Consider the following 22,530-nt stretch of genomic DNA (forward strand, 5'->3'; position numbering starts at 1 on the left):
GTCCTGCCTGGAGCTGGCACTCCTATGCAGCTGATCTGCTAGGGCTCAGAACCCCCTGGGGGCTTGGGCGGGTAGCAGGGCCGCTGCAAAGCCAGGAGGCTCCTCCCCAGGGCAGCCCAACTCAGAAAGACTGTCTGAGAATTAGGCAGATCTTTTCACAGCCTGGCTAGGCTTGTTCTAGCTTTTCTGGGCTGCAGGCCATTTATCGGGGGCAGGTGGTGTTTGACATGGCTCTGCGGAAGTGTAGCCCCTCCAAAGGGCAAGCAGGCCTGTGCAGGGACAGCCCCTGCAGTGGTAGGCTTCAGGCTATTGTTGAGGCTGGATGGCAGGCAGCCCCAGGTCTGGCAAGAGTGTAGGTGGTTCCGGGGTCGGGGGAGGGGATGCACTGGGAAGCACAGCTTTCAGCTAGCTAGTGGGCCTGTAAGCTTGCTGTGGCATGGGGAGTATTCTATGGGGACCCACCCCTTCTTCTCTCCCCTCCCCAGCACGGGCGCAGACCAGGCTCTTCTCCCAGGTTCCCTCTGATGTGGCTTTCCAGTTCTCCACCCCTAAAGTATTGCTCCCTTCCTCTGCAACAGCTTTGTTTTCTAGTCTCCCAGGCAGACTCTGCCCCGTCAAACTTGGCAGACCAGTTTCTAGACCTCCCAAGCAGTCTCTGCTCCACCCCTCCCCGCCAGCCCTTTCCCAGGGACTAACCTCCAGAGCTGAGGTCTTGGTGCCCAGCCCCAACCCAGGCGTCCCCCAGCCCTTTCCCGGGAATAACCTCTGGAGCCGAGGAGTCAGTGCCCAGCCCCTACCCAGGCGTCTAAATTTTCGGTGACTGTGCCCGTAGTTCAGATTGTCCTTTCGGTTCTTGATTGGCTTTTCCGTACTCCAACTTACTGCTACACTCTTCTCTGCATCTGGAGATTCCTCCGGTTCATTTGACCTTTCCCCCAAGTAGGTGACTTTCCAGGGTGCAGGATCCCTTTCTCCTCCACAGTTCCCTTTCGGGAGCACCCGTCCAGCTCAGATTCACCTTCTCTCACTCTCCTTTTTTCTCTTGTTTTGCCTAGTAATGTCACGAACTTATTGCCGTTATTGGAGTTTAGGTTCTTCTGCCAGTGATTGGTTGCTCTTCTGTGCGAGTCATTTATTCTGTAGATGTGCTTTTTTTGTTGTGTTTGTGGGAGAGGGCGAGTGTGTCCCCCTACTCCTCCGCCATCTTGTCCGAGGTGTAATTTATTTTTAATTCCACTTAAAATTTATATTCTCCCACACTTGTTAAAAATCAGGTAGAAAGAAGACCAGATAGTGATTCAGAAGTTCTCAACTTACATTTTAATGGGCCTCCTCTTCTTTAAAGGTGACAAGAAGAATTGGAATAAAAAATGGGCCAAATTCCCTCCTAGTTTTCATCTCTTCCCTTAACATGGCTGCCTTCACACACAGAATGGGTGAGAATTTTCAATAGTTGTTTGATTTTATTCTTTGTTTTCTTCCAAAAATAAAATGTGGAAGACTCCAATATAAAATATATTCAGAGCCCTCATCAATTAGGTACAAATTGCCTGAACTATTTGCATCCTTTTGTCTTGGTTGTTATCGAAGATGTCCTGCTCTCAATGTGTACCATATCTTGGGAATGAGCCACTAAGGGAAAGCACAATTAGCATTTTGTTTCATAGACCAAGTCAGTCCAATGAATGAGATCTATTTTTTTTCTATTTTTATTTTTCTGATAATTTTATGGTTTTTTTTTTTTTTTTTTTGCAACTGGATATAGCTTTCCATGTTTAGTTCCAACCAAAGCAAGGAAATCCTATGGGGTCCTTTGTAAATTAAAGTCGCTTGGGGAGTTCCTGTTGTGGCACATAGAAGCAAATCCAACTAGTAGCCATGAGGATGTAGGTTCAATTCCTGGCCTTGCTCAGTGGGTGGGGGATCTGGCATTGCAGTGAGCTATGGGGAAGGTCACAGTGTGGCTCAGATCCTGAGTTGCTCTGGCTCATATAGGCCAGGAGCTGTAGCTCCAATTCAACCCCTAACCTGAGAACTTCAGATGCCTTGGGTGTGACTCTAAAAAACTGTAATTGCAATGTATACATCTAAGGATAACCTGACCCCCTTGCTGTACAGTGGGAAAATAAAATAAAAAAAGTTTAAAAAAAAAGCAAAAAAAAAAAAAAAGTAGCATGGATTCAGTGGTCAGTGAAGGACTTGGCTCTCCTTACCCTCTTGGTTTTGTACTAACATTGGGCTGGAAGATAACTTCTTATGATGTATTAACTGGTCATTAAACTTTAGCAAGAGATTACATCTGAACTGTTAGCACAGGGCAAAAGAAATACATTTCTTATTGACAAAAAAAGGGATTACAAACCAATCAAACAAAATACTCTAGGGTTATGTTTTTGCTTCCAACACAAATAGCACCATCTTGACAAACGAGAGTCAACTGGAAACCAAAACGTTGACTCTAGCCTGAGTCAGCGAAAACTTTCAGTCTGTTGACATAGAATACAACAACTTCCCTGCTCTAGACAGATTTGTTTGGTAGATTTTGTTTTTAATTTTTACTATGCTGCTGCATTCTTTGAAGTAATTTTTCCCATAAGATCTTAATTATTGCTAATAACATTTTGGTGACTCTACATAGGAAAAACAATTTATTTCTCCTCTGAAAACTCTGTAGACATTGCCCTTGTATTATTATTTTTTTGCTATTACTACTGTCAATAAGATTGAGAATTGTTTGACTGTATTCACTTTGGGGGTAACAGGATTTGACTGCCTTTGTACTTAATTGTTTTATTAGCCTCAATGTTGTACTTTATTTTATTAACCTTAAAAAAACCTCCTTTTTATTGATCTTTGTCTTAAACACAGCAAAATTTTTAAATCTTGTCAGTTGGTGTTTTAATAGCTCAGAAAACATTTTTTTTAGTTTTAAACACCCCTTTTGTTTTGATTACTGACTTATCCTAAACATATATATATTAATACTTGCTGAATCTCTATGTTTTTGATATGATTATGTTTCTTCTCATCTTTTAAACCACATTTTTTTCTGTTCTCCGCATCTTGCAAATAGCTTTTCAAATTGGTAATTTCAAATAAGAACTTGATCTCCTAAATGTCAATTCTTTATTTAAAGCTTCTCATTTGGCTTTTAACTCTGAGGTTGCATTGAGTTTCCTTATACTCCTCAATAATTCTTAAATTGCTTTTATCTCACTCTTTTAAAAATGTAATCTCTTCTATGATTTTCAGCCCCTTCGGTCATGGTGACAAACACGTCTGAGATCTGCTTAGAAAAATCCAAGTATTTTTCTAATGTTTTTTTCTGGTTCCTTTGGTATGTCATTTGGAAATTATGTGATTCTTTTGAGTTGTCATAATAATCATTTTCTATTGTGTGACAGTGTGAGTTCATTGGTTTAATATTGCTGAGGGGTTTTACCTATATCATTTCTTGAATGAAGTGTCTTCTACAAACAACAAGCATTTGCCACTAATCAGGGTTTGTGGGATACTTTTGGCCCTATCCTCTGTCTTCCTGCTGGCTGGTAATAGCTTTTTCTTTGAGGAATTGGTTAATGCTTGTTCCATAAGCATAGCATTTATATTTTCTAAATTTTTGAAATATAACTTAGTAATTCAAATGGAAATGAATATTTAAGCCTTCTTATATTGTTTATCACATGATTATTTTTATTTTTATTTATTTTTTAAAAGAACATGAGAAATTTATTTATTTATTTATTTTGTATTTCCCCAATACATTATTATTTTTTTTCTTCTGTACATCATGGTGACCCAGTTACACATATATGTACACATTCTTTTTTGTCACATTATGATGCTCCATCATATGTGATTAGACATAGTTCCCAGTGTTACACAGCAGGATCTCACACAATTATTATTAATTTTGTTATGTAAATCTGTTTTGAATCATGTATTTCCAATATTTATTTTTAAATTTACTTTCTTAAGTCATGAGGTCCTAATTTCCTATGTATTTCCAATATTTATTTTTATTTATTTATTTATTATGTCTTTTTTGCCATTTTTTGGCCGCTGCTGTGGCATATGGAGGTTCCTAGGCTAGGGGTTGAATTGGAGTGGTAGCTGCCAGCCTATACCAGAGCCACAGCAATGCGGGATCCGAGCCACATCTGTGACCTATATCACAGCTCACAGCAATGCTGGATCCTTAACCCACTGAGCAAGGTCAGAGATCGAACCTGCAACCTCATGGTTCCTAGTTAGATTCATTAAACACTGAGCCATGAATGGAACTCCCAATATTTATTTTTAAATGTACTTTCTTAAGTCATGAAGTCTTAATTTCCAGATATCTTATTTCTAGTTATAATGACATAATTTCTGTTGATTAAATTTGGAGTGTCAAGGTCATAAGACACACCCATTTGTAATACAAAACACAGATAATCAGGTTATCATCAATGTATATTTGTGTTCTCTTCAAAGCTATTTTCTTCTTTCACCTAAATCACTTACTGGGGAAGGAAAAGTCAGCAATGGAAGGAAAGGTACAAATAAATAATGCTAAACCTCACTACAGAACACTCAACTGTGCTACAAATAATTTGTACATTGTTAGCTATATAAGGGTAAATTAGGAGAAAAACACTTTATTTGTTTTATTATAATAATATCAGATTGATTTTGGAAACTCTGTTTCAAACTCATGCAATTCCTAGCTGAAGCCAAATGCCACATATAATTACAGATTTCATATTTTGCCACCATCAATGCTATATTTGATAACCAATTAGTTAAAAATAAATAAATAAATAACAAAGTAGAAAAATTAATAATACAACTGGTGTTATAGATAGAACATGAATTTAGACGATTATTATATCAAAGATATTAGATGTAGAGGTAAACTACTCCAGATGTAAACAGATAAGAGAACTAGAACAAACAGTCCAAAAACTTGTATGGAACCGCAAAGACCCAGAATTGCCAAAGCAATCCTGAGGAAAAAAAAAAACCAAGCAGGAGGCATAACTCTTCTAGACTTCAGGCAAAATTACAAAGACACAGTAATGAAAACAGTGTGGTACTGGTACCAAAACAGACATACAGACCAATGGAACAGAATAGAGAACCCAGAAATAAACCCAGACACTTATGGTCAATTAATCTTTGACAAAGGAGGCAAAAACATAAAATGGGGAAAAGACAGTCTTTTCAGTAAGTGGTGCTGGGAAAAGTGGACAGCCACATGTAAGTCAATGAAACTGAAACACACCCTCACACCATGCACAAAAATAACTCAAAATAGCTTAGAGACTTAAACGTAAGACAAGACAACATCAAACTCCTAGAAACATAGGAAAAACATTCTCTGACATCAACTTTGCAAATGTTTTCTCAGGTCAGTCTCCCAAAGCCACAGAAATAAAAGCAAAAATCAACCAATCGAACCTAATGAAACTGACAAGCTTTTGCACAGCAAGGAAAACATTAAAAAAATAAAAAGACAACTTATAGAATGGGAGAAAATAGTTTCCAATGATGCAACTGACAAGCGCTTAATCTGTAAAATATACAAACTTATACAACTCAACCACAAAAAAGCCAAGAACCCAATTGAAAAATGGGCAAAAGACATGAATAGACATTTCTCCAAAGAAGATATACACATGGCCGACAAGCACATGAAAAAAATGCTCAATATCACTGATTACTAGAGAAATCCAAATCAAAACTACCACGAGATACCACCTCATACCAGTCAAAAAGGCCATCATTAATAAATGACAAATAACAAATGCTAGACGGGGTGTAGGGAAAAGGGAACCCTCCTGCACTGTTGGGGGGAATATAAGCTGGTACAACCACCATGGAGAACAGCATGGAGGTACCTTAGATAGCTAAACATAGAACTACCATATGTCATTCAGTCCCACTCTCAGGCATATATCTGGACAAAATTTTCCTTGAAAAAGGCAAATGCACTCGCATGTTCATTGAAGCACTATTCACAATAGCCAAGACATGGAAACAACCCAAATGTCCCTGACAGATGATTGGATTAGGAAGATTTGGTATGTATACACATCGGAATACTACTCAGCCATAAAAAAGGTAGAAAATAATGCCATCTGCAGCAACATGAATGGAACTAGAGACTCTCATGCTAAGTAAAATATGCCAGAAAGAGATAGACAAATACCATATAATATCACTCATATCTGGAATCTAACATATGGCACAAATGAACCTTTCCACAGAAAAGAAAATCATGGACTTGGAGAAGAGACTTGTGGTTGCCAAGGGGGGTGGGAAGGAGTAGGATGGACTGGGAGTCTGGGATTAATGCCTACTATTGCATCTGGAGTGCATAAGCAATGGGATACTGCTGTATAGCACTGGGAACTATGCCTGGTCACTTGTGGTATAGCATGATAATATGAGAAAAAAGAATGTGTACATGTATTTGTGTTTGGGTCACCTTGCTGTGCAGTAGAAAATTGAAAAAACACTGTAAACTGGCTATAATGGAAAAAATAAAAATCATTATAAAAGGAAAAAAAAAAACAGCTCATAGGGCTCCAGGTGAAATTTCTTTAAGAAAATGAAATTGACAGAATACCTGATCCATCTAAAACTATAATTGACTGGGAATGCCAGATAGAATTAAAATTATTTCATAGAAAGTTGAGCAAACAAAACTAAGACTATTATTGTCAGGAAAGAAGTTACATGGCTCAATATATATACTGCATGGCTCAACTGTAATTAGCTTTTGCCTGGTTAAAAAAATGACATAGTTGAAGAATATGCATAATATATTGCATACCTCAAATAAAAGTGGCTTTTTCATAGTGAAAAGTGATACAGCTGAATACTGATCTAACAAAAATTACAATAAAAGTGTAATTGCCCTTGTGGCACAGCAGAAACAACCTGACTAGCATCCATGAGGACACAGGTTCGATCTCTGGCCCTGCTCAGTGGGTTAAAGATCTGGCATATTGCCAAGAGCTGTGGTGTAGGTCACAGATGCAGCTCAGATCCCATGTTGCTGTGGCTGTGCTATAGGCCAGCAGCCGCAGCCCTGATTGATTTGACCCTTAGCCTGGGAACTTCCATCGGCTTTCCGACGGGGCTGTCCATGCTGCCCTCCTGTGAATCTTTCATCAAACCATGTTTGTCTTCAAACCAGTCCCCAGAATAGCTTAAACAGGACCTCCTCTATCAAAAGGCTTCCTCTGATACCTGCAATCCAAGCAATTTCTCCCTGTAAATTTCAAAACATGTAGTGACCTCACCTATGGAATTTATTGGTGCTACCAATTTTTAAATTCTGAAATAATTATATTAAAATTCAAGTATGAAAAACCCTAAAACACAAAAATAAATTATTTGCCAAATATTCCAATCTATGGTCAATATGTATTTAAAAATGAAAATAGCAGTAAAATTTTTTAAACTACGCTATTTTATTTTTTTAAGTAGCAAAGGACACACAAGGAAAAGCATTTACAACTAATGTTAGAAAACCATTTTGTAAATTATTATGGTGATGTAAGGAATTGCATGGTGAATTGTATGGTGATATAAGAATGTTGGATGAAGGACAAAAAAATCTCTGAACCACATGTTTCTAGAACAAGTATACCATAATTTTGTTACATCATAAGAAAATTATTTTCCCACTTTACATTTTAGTTTCACAATATGACAACAAGAATTTTAGAGTAGTTTAGGGGTTTTTAATTTTTATGTGCTATGAGCTTTAAAGAATCTCTGAGATAGGAGTCTTTTTCTGTACCAAGGCCCAAACATATGAAATTTGTATACAATTTCACAGCCCTTCAAACTTAGTTCTTACACTTTTGAAAGCTTTTTTCCATGCCTACTATCTTAATAATGCTTCCAATATTTAAAGGAACATTAGGACAATTTTATGGTGCTAGATAAGCTGATGCTGCCATCTGGTGGCGGAGTTTAACAACACCTTAAAAAAGACCCAGAACACTGTTATTTCACTAGGAATGGCGCCTACACAACCTATATTAACTATATTAACTGAGACCTTGTTAACAGAAAACGAGTAAATAGTAAAAGGTGAAGGATGTTTCATGAAGAATGTTAAATAGTGCATCTCATGGTATTGAAACTATAACAAACTTTGACCCTCTTGTTTTAAAATACTCAATATTTAAAACTAGGTTTTCAAGAATTTAGGGAATAAGGTCATTTTGAGGGAATCTTCATTAACCTAAAATTCAATCAGGGCTAATATCAGCCTTAAAATTTAATGATGTTTTATCACATTCCTTTCAAAATAACTTCAGATAGATTTAACATATTTATATATGTTAAACTACTTTATATATGTGAAACTACTTTAGTGTCATATATTGCCCTAGATTCTGAAGATAAAGAAGTAGTAGTATTTCCCAGGTCATTCAATAAAGAAGAACTCTTCTTTTTCTAGGCTACTAAAATTTTACAAAATTTAAGCAGGTTCATAGAGTGTCCTGTGCCTTCCTAATATCTATAAAGACAATCATATGGAAATTTTATGAACCCAAATAAAATAATAATAAGAGTAGCAGAAATATCAGTTACAATCCCCTGAGCCATTATCTTTAATATTCTACCTAATTTTATATTAATATATATAATGTTATATATAATGTTACCCCATTTCATAATGAATATAAGAAATTTTTGTTTAAATTACTTGTGATATTGGATACTGCTTCTTATTTTGAATTTTGCAACATGTAATCTCATCTGCATAACCTGAGTATAACTGTGACATGCTCACTTAAATTATCTCTCTCTCTCACATACACATATACACTCACAAACTCTAAGCACTTTAAAAATATTTTTTTTTCCAGGAGTGTTTCTCACATTGGTAGGGAATAGGAAAGTATGAAAATGTTCTTTCTCTCTCCAAAGCATCTTCTTTATAAACCTTTCTTTCTCTTTCCTCAAAGTTCCATTTCAAATGTTCTTATCTGCCCAACTAGATCTCCCCTTTCTCTTCTTTTGCCATCCCACACCAGTGGCTCTGAGTGAGGCCCTGCCTCTCCCAGGCCACATAGGTAAGCACCTGGTCCAGTGGAGGAGGGACCTCAGCACTCTGGACATGGCCACCAGATCGGTAAGGAAGAATTAGGACGAACTCACAGCACTTGTGTCAAATGGAGAGAGGGAAAATGAATAGAAACATTTTCTCCACTATCTTCTCTGAATTGTATTATCTTTTAATGCACTGAACCTAAAAATCAAGCCAAGAGTCAACCAGAATGTGGTGTGGATATTTTGTCCCCACCCTTTCTCGCCCAAAGAGGCATCTGTGCCAGTCTGAATTAGGATTGCCTATTCCTATGGTAGAAAACTCAGAATAATGGTGGCCCTTTAAAAGTATTTAAGGAATTTATTTTCTATGTCATAAAACATATGTGGAAGTCTCAGGGCTGATACAGCTGGCACACAGTATCAGGAACACAAATGTTTCCTCATGGCCCAAGGTGACTGCTCAAGATCCAGATATTAAGGTTGCATTCCAGGTCATATGAAAGAGGTGAAAGGAATGGCATTCTCTGAAAATCTAAGGAGACGTCCTAGAAGTTCCTTCCACCTACAGACCAGAACTTAGTCACAAGTCAAAATAAAGGAGAATGAGAAAGGCAGTTTTTCGTCTTGGATTCAGTATGCCCAGCTGAAAGTGGGGCTTCCATTAAAAACAGGCAGAATGAAAGGTGGGATGCCTCTTTAGTAGTTCCTGACATGGAATGAAATGGAATTCATTTGGCTGTTTCTCATCCCTTCTTTTTACAAGGTGATCCGATCATGCTGATGGCATTAGTACAACAGCTAAAAACAAAAGTTTTGCTGTCTGAGGACCTGAATTAGATGCTGAAACCACTACATACTAGCAGCATGATCCTGCCTCCATTGCAAGATAGCCTCCATCCTATTATGCTCTTCTTTTTGTGTAGTAGTACTGGTCACAGTTAGGTTTACTTTTATTTGCAAGCCTCTCTTCTCCCAATGAAATGTAAGCTGCATGGCAGAAGAGTCTTTGCCTGTATTGCTCACAGATATATTCTCAGAACCCAGGATACCGCCTACCAAGGATCATGTATCATTGCATGTTAATTTCATACAATATTTTGGCAATTAAACCTACCATTGAGAAGAATATTTAATAAAAAATAGTTTAAATATTTAGGATGTATGATTTAAACAGGCAAGATAATATTTCATATGAAATCCTTACAAATATTATATGTAATACCCAGAAAAATACTGGAAGAATATAGACAAATGACTTAACACAGATGTTCTGCACAAACAAATCATATTATAAGAACATGCATTTTTTAAGATCCCACTGTCATATAAAATAGACTATATATATTTATATATTTTTGAATTCTGCATATACTATACAAATATACACATACAGGAAAATAACTGAAATAAATATATGAAAGTAGCCAGTTTTTATATGTGACTAGTGTAATAAGATGAAATTTGTGTGTTTGTGTTCTACCTTCCAGATATCGTAAAATGACTTTGAGCACCACCCCAGATGTGTTTTTATTATTTTTCTTAGGCAACAAAATCTTTTCTAACTTAGGCAGATATGTTGCTTATTCTTGACAGTTTTTAATTGGACTTATACATTAAATTGTATAATAACCTAAGTTGAAATATCCTCTCAATTTAAAAAAAAAGTCTCATAATTTTTAAACTGTAGAGAGTTCCTTCTGTGGCATAGCAGGTTAAGGATCCAGCACTGTCTCTGATGCAGCTCAAGTTGCTATTGAGGTGCAGGTTCAATCTCCATTGTTAGCACAGTGAGTTAAGGATCTGGTGTGGCTGTGGGTGTAGTGTAGGCTGCAGTTGCAGCTCGGATTTGATCCTTGGCCCTGGAACTTCCATATGCTGTGGGTATGACAAAAAAAAAGTGGTAAAAACTATGATCAAGGAAAATAATTTCTGGAATCTCTGGGAGGACTCATAGCCTCTCACCACATGCTGGCAATTGAATCTCTTGCCTAGGCTACAGACAAGTCTGTCTCCATCAACACCAACCCCATTATAGCTGGCTTTGAAATGGCTCAAGTGAGATTCAAGGAGACTGCAGTTACTGCACATCACCCTGAGCTCAGATGATAGACAGGATAGTTAGATTCCATCTAACCAAGTCTAATCTTCCCTTCCTTGCATCAGCTACCCATGAAACATCCAGAGCCTTGGGAAAGCAGAGTGTCTAAACAGATAACCCCGATGTGTCTCAGGGAATTTCCAAACACCTGAAAAAGACCTTACAGCACCTAATCCATTCCGAAGGCTGGGTTCTGCCTCAGGAGATAGTTTAGATGCACAGGGGTTTATAATAAATTCACCCCCTTTTATTTACCAGTTACTCTGTCTTAAATTGTTAATAAAACTTTATTTGATTGAGACATAAAATGCAGTTATAGCTCATCTTGGTGGAGTCTCCAGACATTATGAGATGAACAAAATCTAAGACTCTGTGCCTACACTGTTTCTCCATTACTTCAGCTCCCCAGGGCTGCCAGAGTCAACTTTCTCAGAGGACGATGCTGGCCTGTGACTTGGAGCAATCGCTGTTGAGACTCACCTTGCCCACTGCAAGACCATGATGGAACTTCCTGGCCTCACCTTTACGTAGCTCTCCTCCCAGATTGCCTCAGATGTGCTTCATCTTAAACATCTGAGGGTAACACGGGGCTCATAAAGCTCCCTGTGGGCCCTAGGCGCAACCATAACTACCTAGATCCCAATAACTCAGGTGTAGGTGGTTTTTGATCTTTTTTTTTAAACTGTTACATATTTTTCTTAGTCAAAAATCCAAGTTAGAAGAGATCAAATTTGTGAGTGTATCTGTTTTTGTTTTTTGTCTTTTAGGGCTGCACCTGCAGCATATGGAAGTTCCCAGGCTAGGGGTCCAATCCGAGCTGTAGCCTCCAGCCTAGACTACAGCTCATGGCAATGCTGGATCCTTAGCCTGCTGAGCAAGGCCAGGGATCAAACCTAGGTCCTCATGGATGCTAGTTGTGTCCCTTAACCACTGAGCCACGATGGGAACTCTGTGAGTGTATCTCAACAGCATCAAACTTATGTATTAAAACTCAACTGCCAAAAAATGAACTGGGGGTGGGGCAGGGAGAAACAGGGGATGGTCTAAAACCTTTGGTGGGTGCAGAGATCTAAGAACGAGGTTTTGAGGAACTGCATATGGTTCAAAGTCAGGATGCAGACCAAGCTCCTGGAAGTACAATTTGACTCACTGAAGTTTGAATTTATATTCTCTTCCTGGGAAAGAAGGCAACAAGGATACTGTCCAAATGACAGACACATAAATCCTGATCACGTATCCATTCCTCTGCCCATTCATCCAGAAGCACTGGCAAGTGGCCCAGAATCATAGGAACACTCCCAGTTCACTTGCTTTGCATAGAAGCTCTTTTTTTTCCATTTCCTATAATGAAAATCTATGTAAATCTATATATCTGTATGAATTTATATCTTAGCAAAAATTATTCTCTTTTATAGACATGCCTTTGGAGATGAAACTAAGTCTCAAATGCTTTACTCCTTTAGAGAGAGCTGGGGAAACTTGAAAGGCTGTCTTAGACATAAAAGAAATTATCACTCAGCACAGAGATCATTTAGAATAAAAGCAGGAGTGGAAGCCTGTGTCCTCTAGAAGCTGCATAGATTCTCACGATGGCAGTAAAGAAGCAAAGAGAGAATATCCAGGAGGTCAGACCATACAAGTGTGCTCTCATTGCAGACACAGTCAAAGAGGAACCCCTGGATGTCACGAGAGAAGGGGTTCACTATACTGTGTGATCATTCTATATGTAAAATTCCATAATAAAAAATTTAAGTGCAAATATGTTGCATGAAGTGTCAGAATATTTGACGGTGAAGAGTAGGGAGATGTCTCAGAAATGACCTGGAGAATAATTCGAAAGCAACAGCTGTCATAAAGTATGATGGTTCACAAATGCAATAGTAGAAATGCTATCCATCACACTGACACTGCATCTGTATCACAAGGCAAATAAATAGAGCTCTGGTTCCTAGGAGATGTGTCTATGCCATAGATGATAAGAGGAACCATTTTACCAGCCTCAAGAATCCAAAGAAGCTAACAACAAAGTCCTACTCTATAGCACTGGGACCTATATATAATCTCCTTGAATAAACCACAGTGGAAAGAAATATCTAAAAGAACGTATATATGTGTATAACTAAGTCACTTTGCTGTTCAGAAGAAATTAAGAAAACATCATAAATGAACTTTAATTTGAAAAAGAAAGAAAAAAAAAAGAATCCAAAGAACCTCTGTTCTAAAGCAAGACCAAAATACTGATATTTTCCATTTCAGCAAGAGAAAGAGAAGTCACTCTTAGCAGCAAACATATCTGAATTTGTTCATCCCATCCTCCAGCTAATTCATTGTTTCCACAAGAAATAAATAACACAGATTAAATGGAGGACATGTCTGAGCTAACACCAGGATCCTTTTAGTAGTGACCTATTGGCACTATTTCTGTCTTGCTGGTTAGGTAGCACCTGTCTCATTCCCTCTCTTTGGGAGAATGGCTTCACTGAAGCCATGATTACCCCTAGCCTACACACCACCTCCACGTCTTAGTATCCAGCTCCTTCCACAGCCTGCTCACTTCCTCTGCACTCAAGCCACTCCATGATCAGTCCTTTTAATGGGCTATGCTTAGAATAACTCCAATATTCAAAGCAGGTTCAACAATCCCTGGGGTGCAGAGGAATGACTGTGACATGGTCATCTCAACACTGCCTAAGAAATCATTTTCCTATCTAGCAACCACATCTTATCCACCAACCTCATCAAGATATTTGTGTGCACAGAGGATTGAGCTAAATCTTCACCCTAGTTTCTCCTTCTATCACTACTCATGACACTAAGCATGTCTCACTGTTTTTTTTCCCACTCGGATGTTGATCTTTCTACAATTTTAAGATAAATTTTACATTTTTAGGTGAGTCACAGCTCATGGGGCTAAAATGCCTGCAGAATCTAGTTTGTACCAAAAAGATGGTTTTAAAAAACTGCTTATCTTCCATGAAAATTATTAGAATTGTTCTTGAGTTCTTCAAAATATCTTCAGAGTGGGTGGTGGGAGAAGAAAGATGTTAAGATAGTTCATAACCTCATTCTGTTGTATGCGGTTTTTTTTTTTTATTTGGAAACAAATGCAACAACAACAAAAAAGGCTAACACGAAAATATGGTATAAATTTTCTCCATTTTAGTTATTGCTAACTTTCAGCACCTATTTTCTCTTAAGTTTTAGAATTTTTCTCATTTTTTCACTCACATTTTTGCATGTTTTCTAATTTCTGTAGTAAGCTATCCCTATTTATTTTTATTTAAAAGAACTAGGAAAAACCAGACGTCAATAATGACATAAGAGTGGGAGTTCCCACTGTGGGGCAGTGGGTTAAGAATCTGACTGCAGCAGCTTGGGTCACTGCAGGGGTATAGGTTGCATCCCTGGCCCAGTGCAGTGAGTTAAAAGGCTAACCCCTGCCCCGGGAACTTCCATATGCTGCAGGTGCAGCCATTAAAAATAAATAAATAAATAAATAAATAAATAAATAAATAAATAAATAAAATAAAGTAATAGTTGGAACAGCTAAAGAGTCAAATATATAAAGAAGCATCTGGATTTTATTACCAATAGTTGTCACTTGGTGAAAGGATAGGAATACAGGATTTTTGTTTTTATTAATATTGTTCTTCATTTACTTGCCTATATTTTCTCTCTTTTTGCAACAATAATGACATTGCATTTATAATAATAATGACATTGAATAAAGAAAAGAGGCATAAAATATATTAAGAAGAACACGTTTAGTTTTTAAAAGTCATCAGTGAGATAAGTAACTGCTCTGTTTGATATTTTCAGTTCTGTAGCAATATGGGATGGACACGCTGTTCCAAAGCATTTCCCCTGGTCTGGACATTTACTTTCGCCCAGCTAGTGTGAGTGTACTAGTACCTAGGTGGCGTCAACATTTGATTTTATCATTTCTCAGTAATGAAGATATTTGAGGAAGCAGAATTGCATGGGCTTTGTGGGTGACTGTGGGTTTTTATCACTTACAGGATCATGATGAAATAGAACTTTTAAAAAGATACCATAATAGAAATCAGATGAAAGAAGGGAAGGATGCTATCCTCCAAATTCTGCAAATACTGTAGCATCTTTGCATGATGCCCAGGTAGTCTAGCCATGTCTGGAAGTTTTTCTTTTTATTGATTTTAAGTGGGAATTTAACTTCCAAGGCAAAACTTCCTCCTAGCAATCGTTCTACACATGGCAGCTTTCACTTCTTTATTTCTCAAGCTGTAGATGAGAGGATTCAACATGGGGATCACCACCGTGTAGAACACAGACACTGCTTTGTTGAGGTCCAGAGAAAAAATTGCACCTGGTCTCACATAGATAAAGAAGAGGGTCCCATATAAGAAGGAAATGGCTGTGAGATGGGAAGAGCAGGTGGAAAAGGCTTTGCACCTCCCATCAGCAGAGCGGATTCTCAGGATGGCGATGAAGATGTAGAAATAAGAGATTATAATGGACAGGCTACTGATGACTAGGACAGCCCCAGCCACAATGAAAACTAGCAACTTATTGATCCAGATGTCAGCACAGATGAGCGAAAGAAGCGGGGACATGTCACAGAAGAAATGATTGATAATGTTGAAGCCACAAAACGGAAGTCAGAAAGCAGCTGTTGTGTGGGTCGTAGTGTTCAGAAACCCCACAGTATAGGGTCCAACTACCAGTAGGATGCAGAGTCTCTGTGACATGGCAACTGAATACAACAGTGGATTAAAGATGGCCACATAGCGGTCATAAGCCATGGATGCCAGGAGAAGGCACTCAATGGCCGCAAAGAACCCAGAGAACCACTGTTGCAAGGCACATCCCAGGAAAGAGATGGCTTTCCTTTCAGCGAAGAAGTCTCTGAGCATCTTGGGACCCACCACGGAGGAAAAGCAGATATCCACAAAGGACAGGTGACTGAGAAAAAAGTACGTAGGTGTGTGGAGGTGGGAATCGAGCTGGATGAGGATAATCATGCCGGAGTTTGCTGTCATGGTAACAAGGTAAAAAAGTAGGAAGAGCAAAAAAGGAAGACTTGCATCTGAGGGTGGTACTTTAAGCCTATGAAAATAAACTCTGTGATCCTTGTATAGTTTTTCCCAGCCATTGGTTGGTTTTAACTGTAAAGTGAGAAAAACAGAAAATTGATAGTGCATACAACTTTAAATTTCTTAGAAGCATAACATAACATGAAAGGAAAGAAAGTACAGGTTTTCAATTTAGGAACATTGGCTTTAAAAAAAGCCTAAATAAGATGCTAACAAATCAAATATATCACAGTTTTAAAGAGCAATATGGCTTAAGTGTTTTAAAGAGAAAATCAGTGTTTAAGAATTCAGGAAAACCGGAGTTCCCGTTGTGGCTCAGTGGTTAACGAATCTGACTAGGAACCCTGAGGTTATGGGTTCAATCCCTGGCCTTGCTCAGTGGGTTAAGGATCTGGCATTGCTGTGATCTGTAGTGTAGGTCACAGACATGGCTCGGATCTGGCATTGCTGTGGCTCTGGCATAGACTGGTGGCTACAGCTTTGACTGAACCCCTAGCCTGGAAACCTCCATATGTCACAGAATTGTCCCTAGAAAAGGCAAAAAAGCCAAAAAAAAAAAAAAGAAAAAAGAACTCAGGAAAACAAATAACATTATTTAGCACATTTACAGATTAAAAGAAAAGCATTATTATTGTTTCAAAAGAATTTTTAAAAGAATTTGATTAATTGTGGCTCTAAAAAAAAAAATCCAAACTAGAAACAAAAATGAACCATGTCACATAGTGAAAAAGAAATATTCCTGAAGCTCCCAGCAAATGTGTGCAGCATAAAATACTAGAAATATTCACATTATAACCAGAAATATGTAAAGATGCTCATAATTTACACTATTTAACAGTATATTGAAATCACTGCCAAAATTCTGAGACATTAAAAAAAGAGAGATGTAAAAAATGCAGAAAAAAAGAGAAGAAATACTGTCACTGCTTGCAGGCAAAACAGTCATCCACACAGTAAATGAAATCTTACCAGATATATATTTTTTTATTTTTAGAAAAAACACTGAAAGAGTTCAGCAAAGTAACAGTGTAGAAGATCAATGTTAAAAAATTCAATAACAAGCACTTATGAATCAATAGTGAAAAACCTCATATTCACCAACTATAATTGATACAATAACCATAAAATAAACCTACCAAGGAAACATCAAGATTTATATGAAGAAAAATATAAATTAGTGAATTTTACTAAAGCAAAGGAAGAAATGCCTAAATCAGTGAAAAAAATATTTTTTTATGTATTTCTCATGTATAACTGACTCAGACCAATTATAAAGATTCATTGCCTCCTGAGAAAGTAAAACTTAGCTTAGACTCCAGCGGTAAGAACCTGCATGGCCATTCTTCACGTGGGAATAGCAGATGCAGACAAGTCTACTGGGAAGTGAAGAGGGACAGAATTGCTCCCACAGTAAACCCTTTAGTTTCTAAAATTGTAGGTTAGCTAAAATATTTCTTTGTTATTAAACTAGCAAGATGAAACATACTACTCTGACCCGGAAGACGTAAATCTCATCGCCATAATGCAGGCGTCTCAACTTCCAGCACGGGGCCAGAGCTCCCTCCGCAGCTGGGATTTCCAGATACAACATTCCATAGCTCTCATCGCTTCCTAGATTCCAGGGAAACAGGACCCTGTGTCTGAGCTGTGAGCCTACTTTGATATAGATCCCTTTACATACAGCCTGCTTTGATTTGACCTTATCAAAATATTTCTTGATTTAAGTTTCACTTTGCTATATAGCAGAAATTGTCACACCATTGTAAATCAATTAGAATTTAAATAAATAAATAAATAAATTTCACCTAAACTCTACCCTTCTCAAAATCCTACATTAACTCTCTTTTACCTTTTCTCAGTGAGCCCAATGGTGCCTAGTGTGTGTGACCTGCTCATTGCAAATGGGTCCATAAAGCTGGCTTGGTCCAACTATAGGCTTGCTTCTGGTTGTCTCTGGCTGACTGAGCAAGGACACTCACTACATTAGTTGGTTAATTTAATGCAATTTTAGCTAACATCTATATATAATTATTAATGAAACAATCTGATTTAAAAATTTAAAAAGAAAAAATATTCAAAGCCCATGCTACTGCAGGGGTGGGGCCTCTGGATGGTAAGTTTTCACTGTCTTGAATGTTTCTTAAAAATCATGTACCTGATGATTTAGCAATCCCACTATTTAATATTTACCCTGAGGAAACACAGCATGGAAGAACAATGATGTCTACTTCACCATTGTTTTAAATGATGAAAAACTCAAGTCCATGTAAATATTGTCCAAAAGAGTAAGCACAAAATAAACCTCAGTAAAGTCACTCTATGGAATACTGTATAGAAATGCAGAAAATGGGTAAGCCTATATATACAAACATGGTTATTTTTTCCAATATATATGAAGGAGGAGCAAGTTACAGAATACTCTGTACAGCATGATTCTAGGAACACTTTTACTTTAATATTTTCTTTAATTATAATTATTTAAATATACATGTAAATAAAATAAAAGACTCTCTAAAGATTTACACCAAATGAGCAATCATAATTTCTGAAAACAGAGGAAAATTGAGCTGGATAATCTAGAAAATAAACTGGGAAAAATGAACTGGTGCATAATCAAAGAGGACTACATTTAGGTGCAATTTTAGGATTTTGTTATAAGGAACAAGTGCAGATTCATTAACCTTAAGTTAAAAAATAATCTAAAATAACTGTCATAATCTATAACAAGTCCATAAGGTATTTTAGCAATTTTTTTAAAGAGAACAAGGGAAAGAAAATAGTTACAGTCAACCTGGGGTAGGAACAAGAGGTAAGAACTAAAGCCTAGGAGGTAGAAAGTGAGAAAGAATTGCAAGTTATGCACTTGGAGTTCTAGATTTCTAAAACTGCAACAAGCTCAGAGCACTCCAGTGCCAACCTCGCCTTTATAAATAAGAAAACTGAGAACCTCAGATATCTGAACACCAGTTGCAGGTGGTGAATGTGCAATCCTTTCCCAGTGTGCAGTGCTAGAGCCTGTGATCAGCTTCCTGATACAACTGAGGCTGAAAGAATATGAACTGAAAGAATATGCAAGTCTTACCAGACTCTGCTGTGCAAATATCTGCCCATTTGATTTCCACCCATGTCTGCGGACAAAACATGTTGTTATCCCCATTTTACAGAGCAGGCAATCAGGGCCGTACATGTGGAAGCTGGAGCCTGAAGTCCCAGAGCTAATATCTCATGAGCATCATCTTAGATGAAGACACTGCCCTGTCGGAGTACAGAGCCTCTATCCTTTCAACAATGTCACTGTCCCAAAGAGGGAAACTTAGATTTCCGAGGGTCCCAACCCAATTCTGCTCATTCTTTGTGGGACATAGAATTGGTCAATGCCCAAACGCAAAGTTAACATTGAATGGTCTGTGGATTACAAAGAAAGCAGTGAAGCCCCAGAGAAATCCTAAATTCAGTCCAAGTCCACTCAAGTAAAGGGCTCTCAGCATCTGCAAACTATGGTCTCATTTCTAGGTCTTTCATTAACCTTCCCATCACATGTGTTGAGTGTGATGCTCATTAACTCAACGCCACATTCCACACAGATGGCACCACACCTGTGGTGGGTGGCCCAGCACAGTCTTTGGGACCTAAAGAGGGATTTCACTTGCCTATATAACCTCTTTGTGCATCTTACAGGATTTCACATTACTTCTTCCTAAATTTGGTGCAACATCCTAACTAGATGATACAGAAGATGTAGTAGTAGTAGTAGATATGGTAATAGATATAATAAACACTTTTTTTTTTTGGCTTTTATGGGCCACACCTGCAGCATGTGGAAGTTCCAAGGCTAGGGGATGAATTGGGGCTGCAGCTTCTGGCCTATTCCACAGCCAGAGCAATGCCAGATCTGAGCCTTGTCTGCAGCCCACACCACAGCTCATGGTAATGCCAGATCCCTAACCCACAGAGCAAGGCTAGGGATTGAACCTTTGTCCTTATACACACTAGTCAGGTTCATTACCACTGAGCCACAATGGGAACTCCATTTAAAATATCTGTCATTTATTTAGCCATAAATCCACATAACTCATTTGGAAATTCCTGACAATAAACAAAGGAGTAGAAATGGATAAAAGATCTAAACTTACATTTCAATAAGTTCCTTTCTTCTTAAGAGAATTAAAATCAAAATGGAATAAAAATTGTACTCTTTTTCAGCATAGATTTCATCTTCCCACCCCGAGTTGTGCCTCTGCACAGAGAGGAGGTCCGACCTTCTAGCCATCACTTGATTTTATTCTTGGTTTTCTTCTCAGGGAACTAGTAAGATTCCTGCTCTGAAACACATAATCATCCTCACGTGGACTGAAGTTTCCAGAAGTAGTTACATTATATTTTTTTTGGCTGTTGTTTTGGGAGGATTTATGTCCCTAAAGGGTGCCATACCTTGGGAATTTTATTAAGAGGGAAGTAAATGAAAATGTTCTTGCTGTTCTTAAACGCTTTAAAAAATCCTCTGGTATCAATGTATTTGTTTTCCCTGTTTGACTGGATGAACTTTTACTTATCCTTCTTAAACTACTTCAAGAGTAAACTTTAGTGCAATGATGTAATAATGGTTGAGTTTTCTCTACAAGAAGGATGACAGCATTTCTGGGACTGTTCAGCTAAAGTACATTATAGTAGAGAATCTGTCACCTTGTGATGGTTTATCTTTTTTCCAATACTGACCCAAAAATGTCACTGAGAATCAGAATGTGACAATAATCTCTATTATATTCATACAGGTTTTGTTTTTTCATGAAAAACTGAAAGAGGTTTCACTGACAAAGGAAGTTTCACTGACAAAGGCAAGCCCGACGCTACATTTTAAAGCTTTTACTGATGACTAATACAGGGAAACATGTATAAATCTTACATGTACTGCTCAGTGCTTAGTACAAAGCAAACACACACAGGAAACCATCATTCAAGTTAAGAAATAGATCTTCTCCATCATCTATGACATCCCTATTACTTGTCTTTAAGATCACTGTTTATTCTGTGAGCATCAGTGTGACTAGCAGAATTCCTAAATGGTCCAACAAAGATCCCTAATCTTTGTCTTAATCCCTGGAATCTGAGAATTTGATGAACTAACATTTGTATGATTATGCTCTATTATAGGGCACAGTTAACCTTAAAAGAGGGAGACTATGCTGGATGACTGGGTGGGTCCAGAACTTTCTCCAGCTGAGACCAGAGAGTCAGAGAGACATTGTTTTTCTGTTTGTTTTGTTTATATTTATCTTGGAGTTTTTTGGCTTGTTTTGTTTCTTGTTGCCACAACTGCAGCATATGGAAGTTCCCAGGCTAGGGGTCGAATCTGAGCTGCAGCTGTGCCACAGCCACAGCAATGCTAGATCCAAGCCACATCTGCAACCTATGCTGCAGCTTGTAGCAATGCTGGATCCTTAACTCACTGAGTGAGGTCAGGGATCTGACCTGAATCCTCACAAAGATAATGTCAGGTTCTTAACCCACATAGCCACAAAGGGAACTCCTAGACATGTGACTGCTGATCTGAAATGGAGAGGCCACATAAGAAGGAATGCAGGCAGCCTTAAGGATCTGAGAGAGGAACCTGGATGACAGGTGCAAGGAACAGGCACCTCGGCTCTACAACCACTAAGAACAGAATTTTGTCAAACACACAAATGAGGAATTCCTGTCGTGGCTCAGTGGTTAAGGAATATGCCTAGGAACCATGAAATTGTGGATTCGATCCCTGGTCTTGCTCAGTGGGTTAAGGATCCAGCATTGCTGTGAGCTGTGATGTTGGTCACAGATGCGGCTCAGATCCTGCATTGCTATGGCTCTGGTGTAGGCTGGTGCCTACAGCTCTAATTAGACCCCTAGTCTGGGAACCTCCATATGCCACGTTATAGCCCTAGAAAGGGCAAAAAGACAAAAAAAAAAGTTAAAAATGTATAGTTGAGATAGGGAAGGAACAGAATTATTTTAGGCAAAGAAGTCCAGAGACCCTCTTTGATGATATGATATGATGATTGAGCAGAAACTCAGATGAGATAAGGAGTGAAAGGCAACACTGCTCCAGAAGGAGGAAACAGAAAAAGAAAAGGCCAGGTAAGACCCCAGTATGACTGAAGAAATCCCACAGAGGAGGCCTCTAGATAGTACATACATCATTGTAAGGCAGTGCGCCTTAGCAGTGATTTACCGAAAAAGAAAGAAAGAAAGAAAGAAAGATCAGATTAAATCAGAATGCACTGTTTAATGCTACCAAGATAATCTGCCCAGATTTTTGTTTTATTT

General features: G+C 38.1%; 1 pseudogene; it reads right to left on the reverse strand.

Moving 5' to 3' along the window:
- Nucleotides 1–15,345: 15,345 nt before the first annotated feature.
- Nucleotides 15,346–16,289, reverse strand: LOC100520478 (annotated as a pseudogene).
- Between the last annotated feature and the right edge of the window lie 6,241 nt (nt 16,290–22,530).

Source organism: Sus scrofa, unplaced genomic scaffold (assembly GCF_000003025.6).
Source record: "Sus scrofa isolate TJ Tabasco breed Duroc unplaced genomic scaffold, Sscrofa11.1 Contig53, whole genome shotgun sequence".
NCBI lineage: Eukaryota > Metazoa > Chordata > Mammalia > Artiodactyla > Suidae > Sus > Sus scrofa.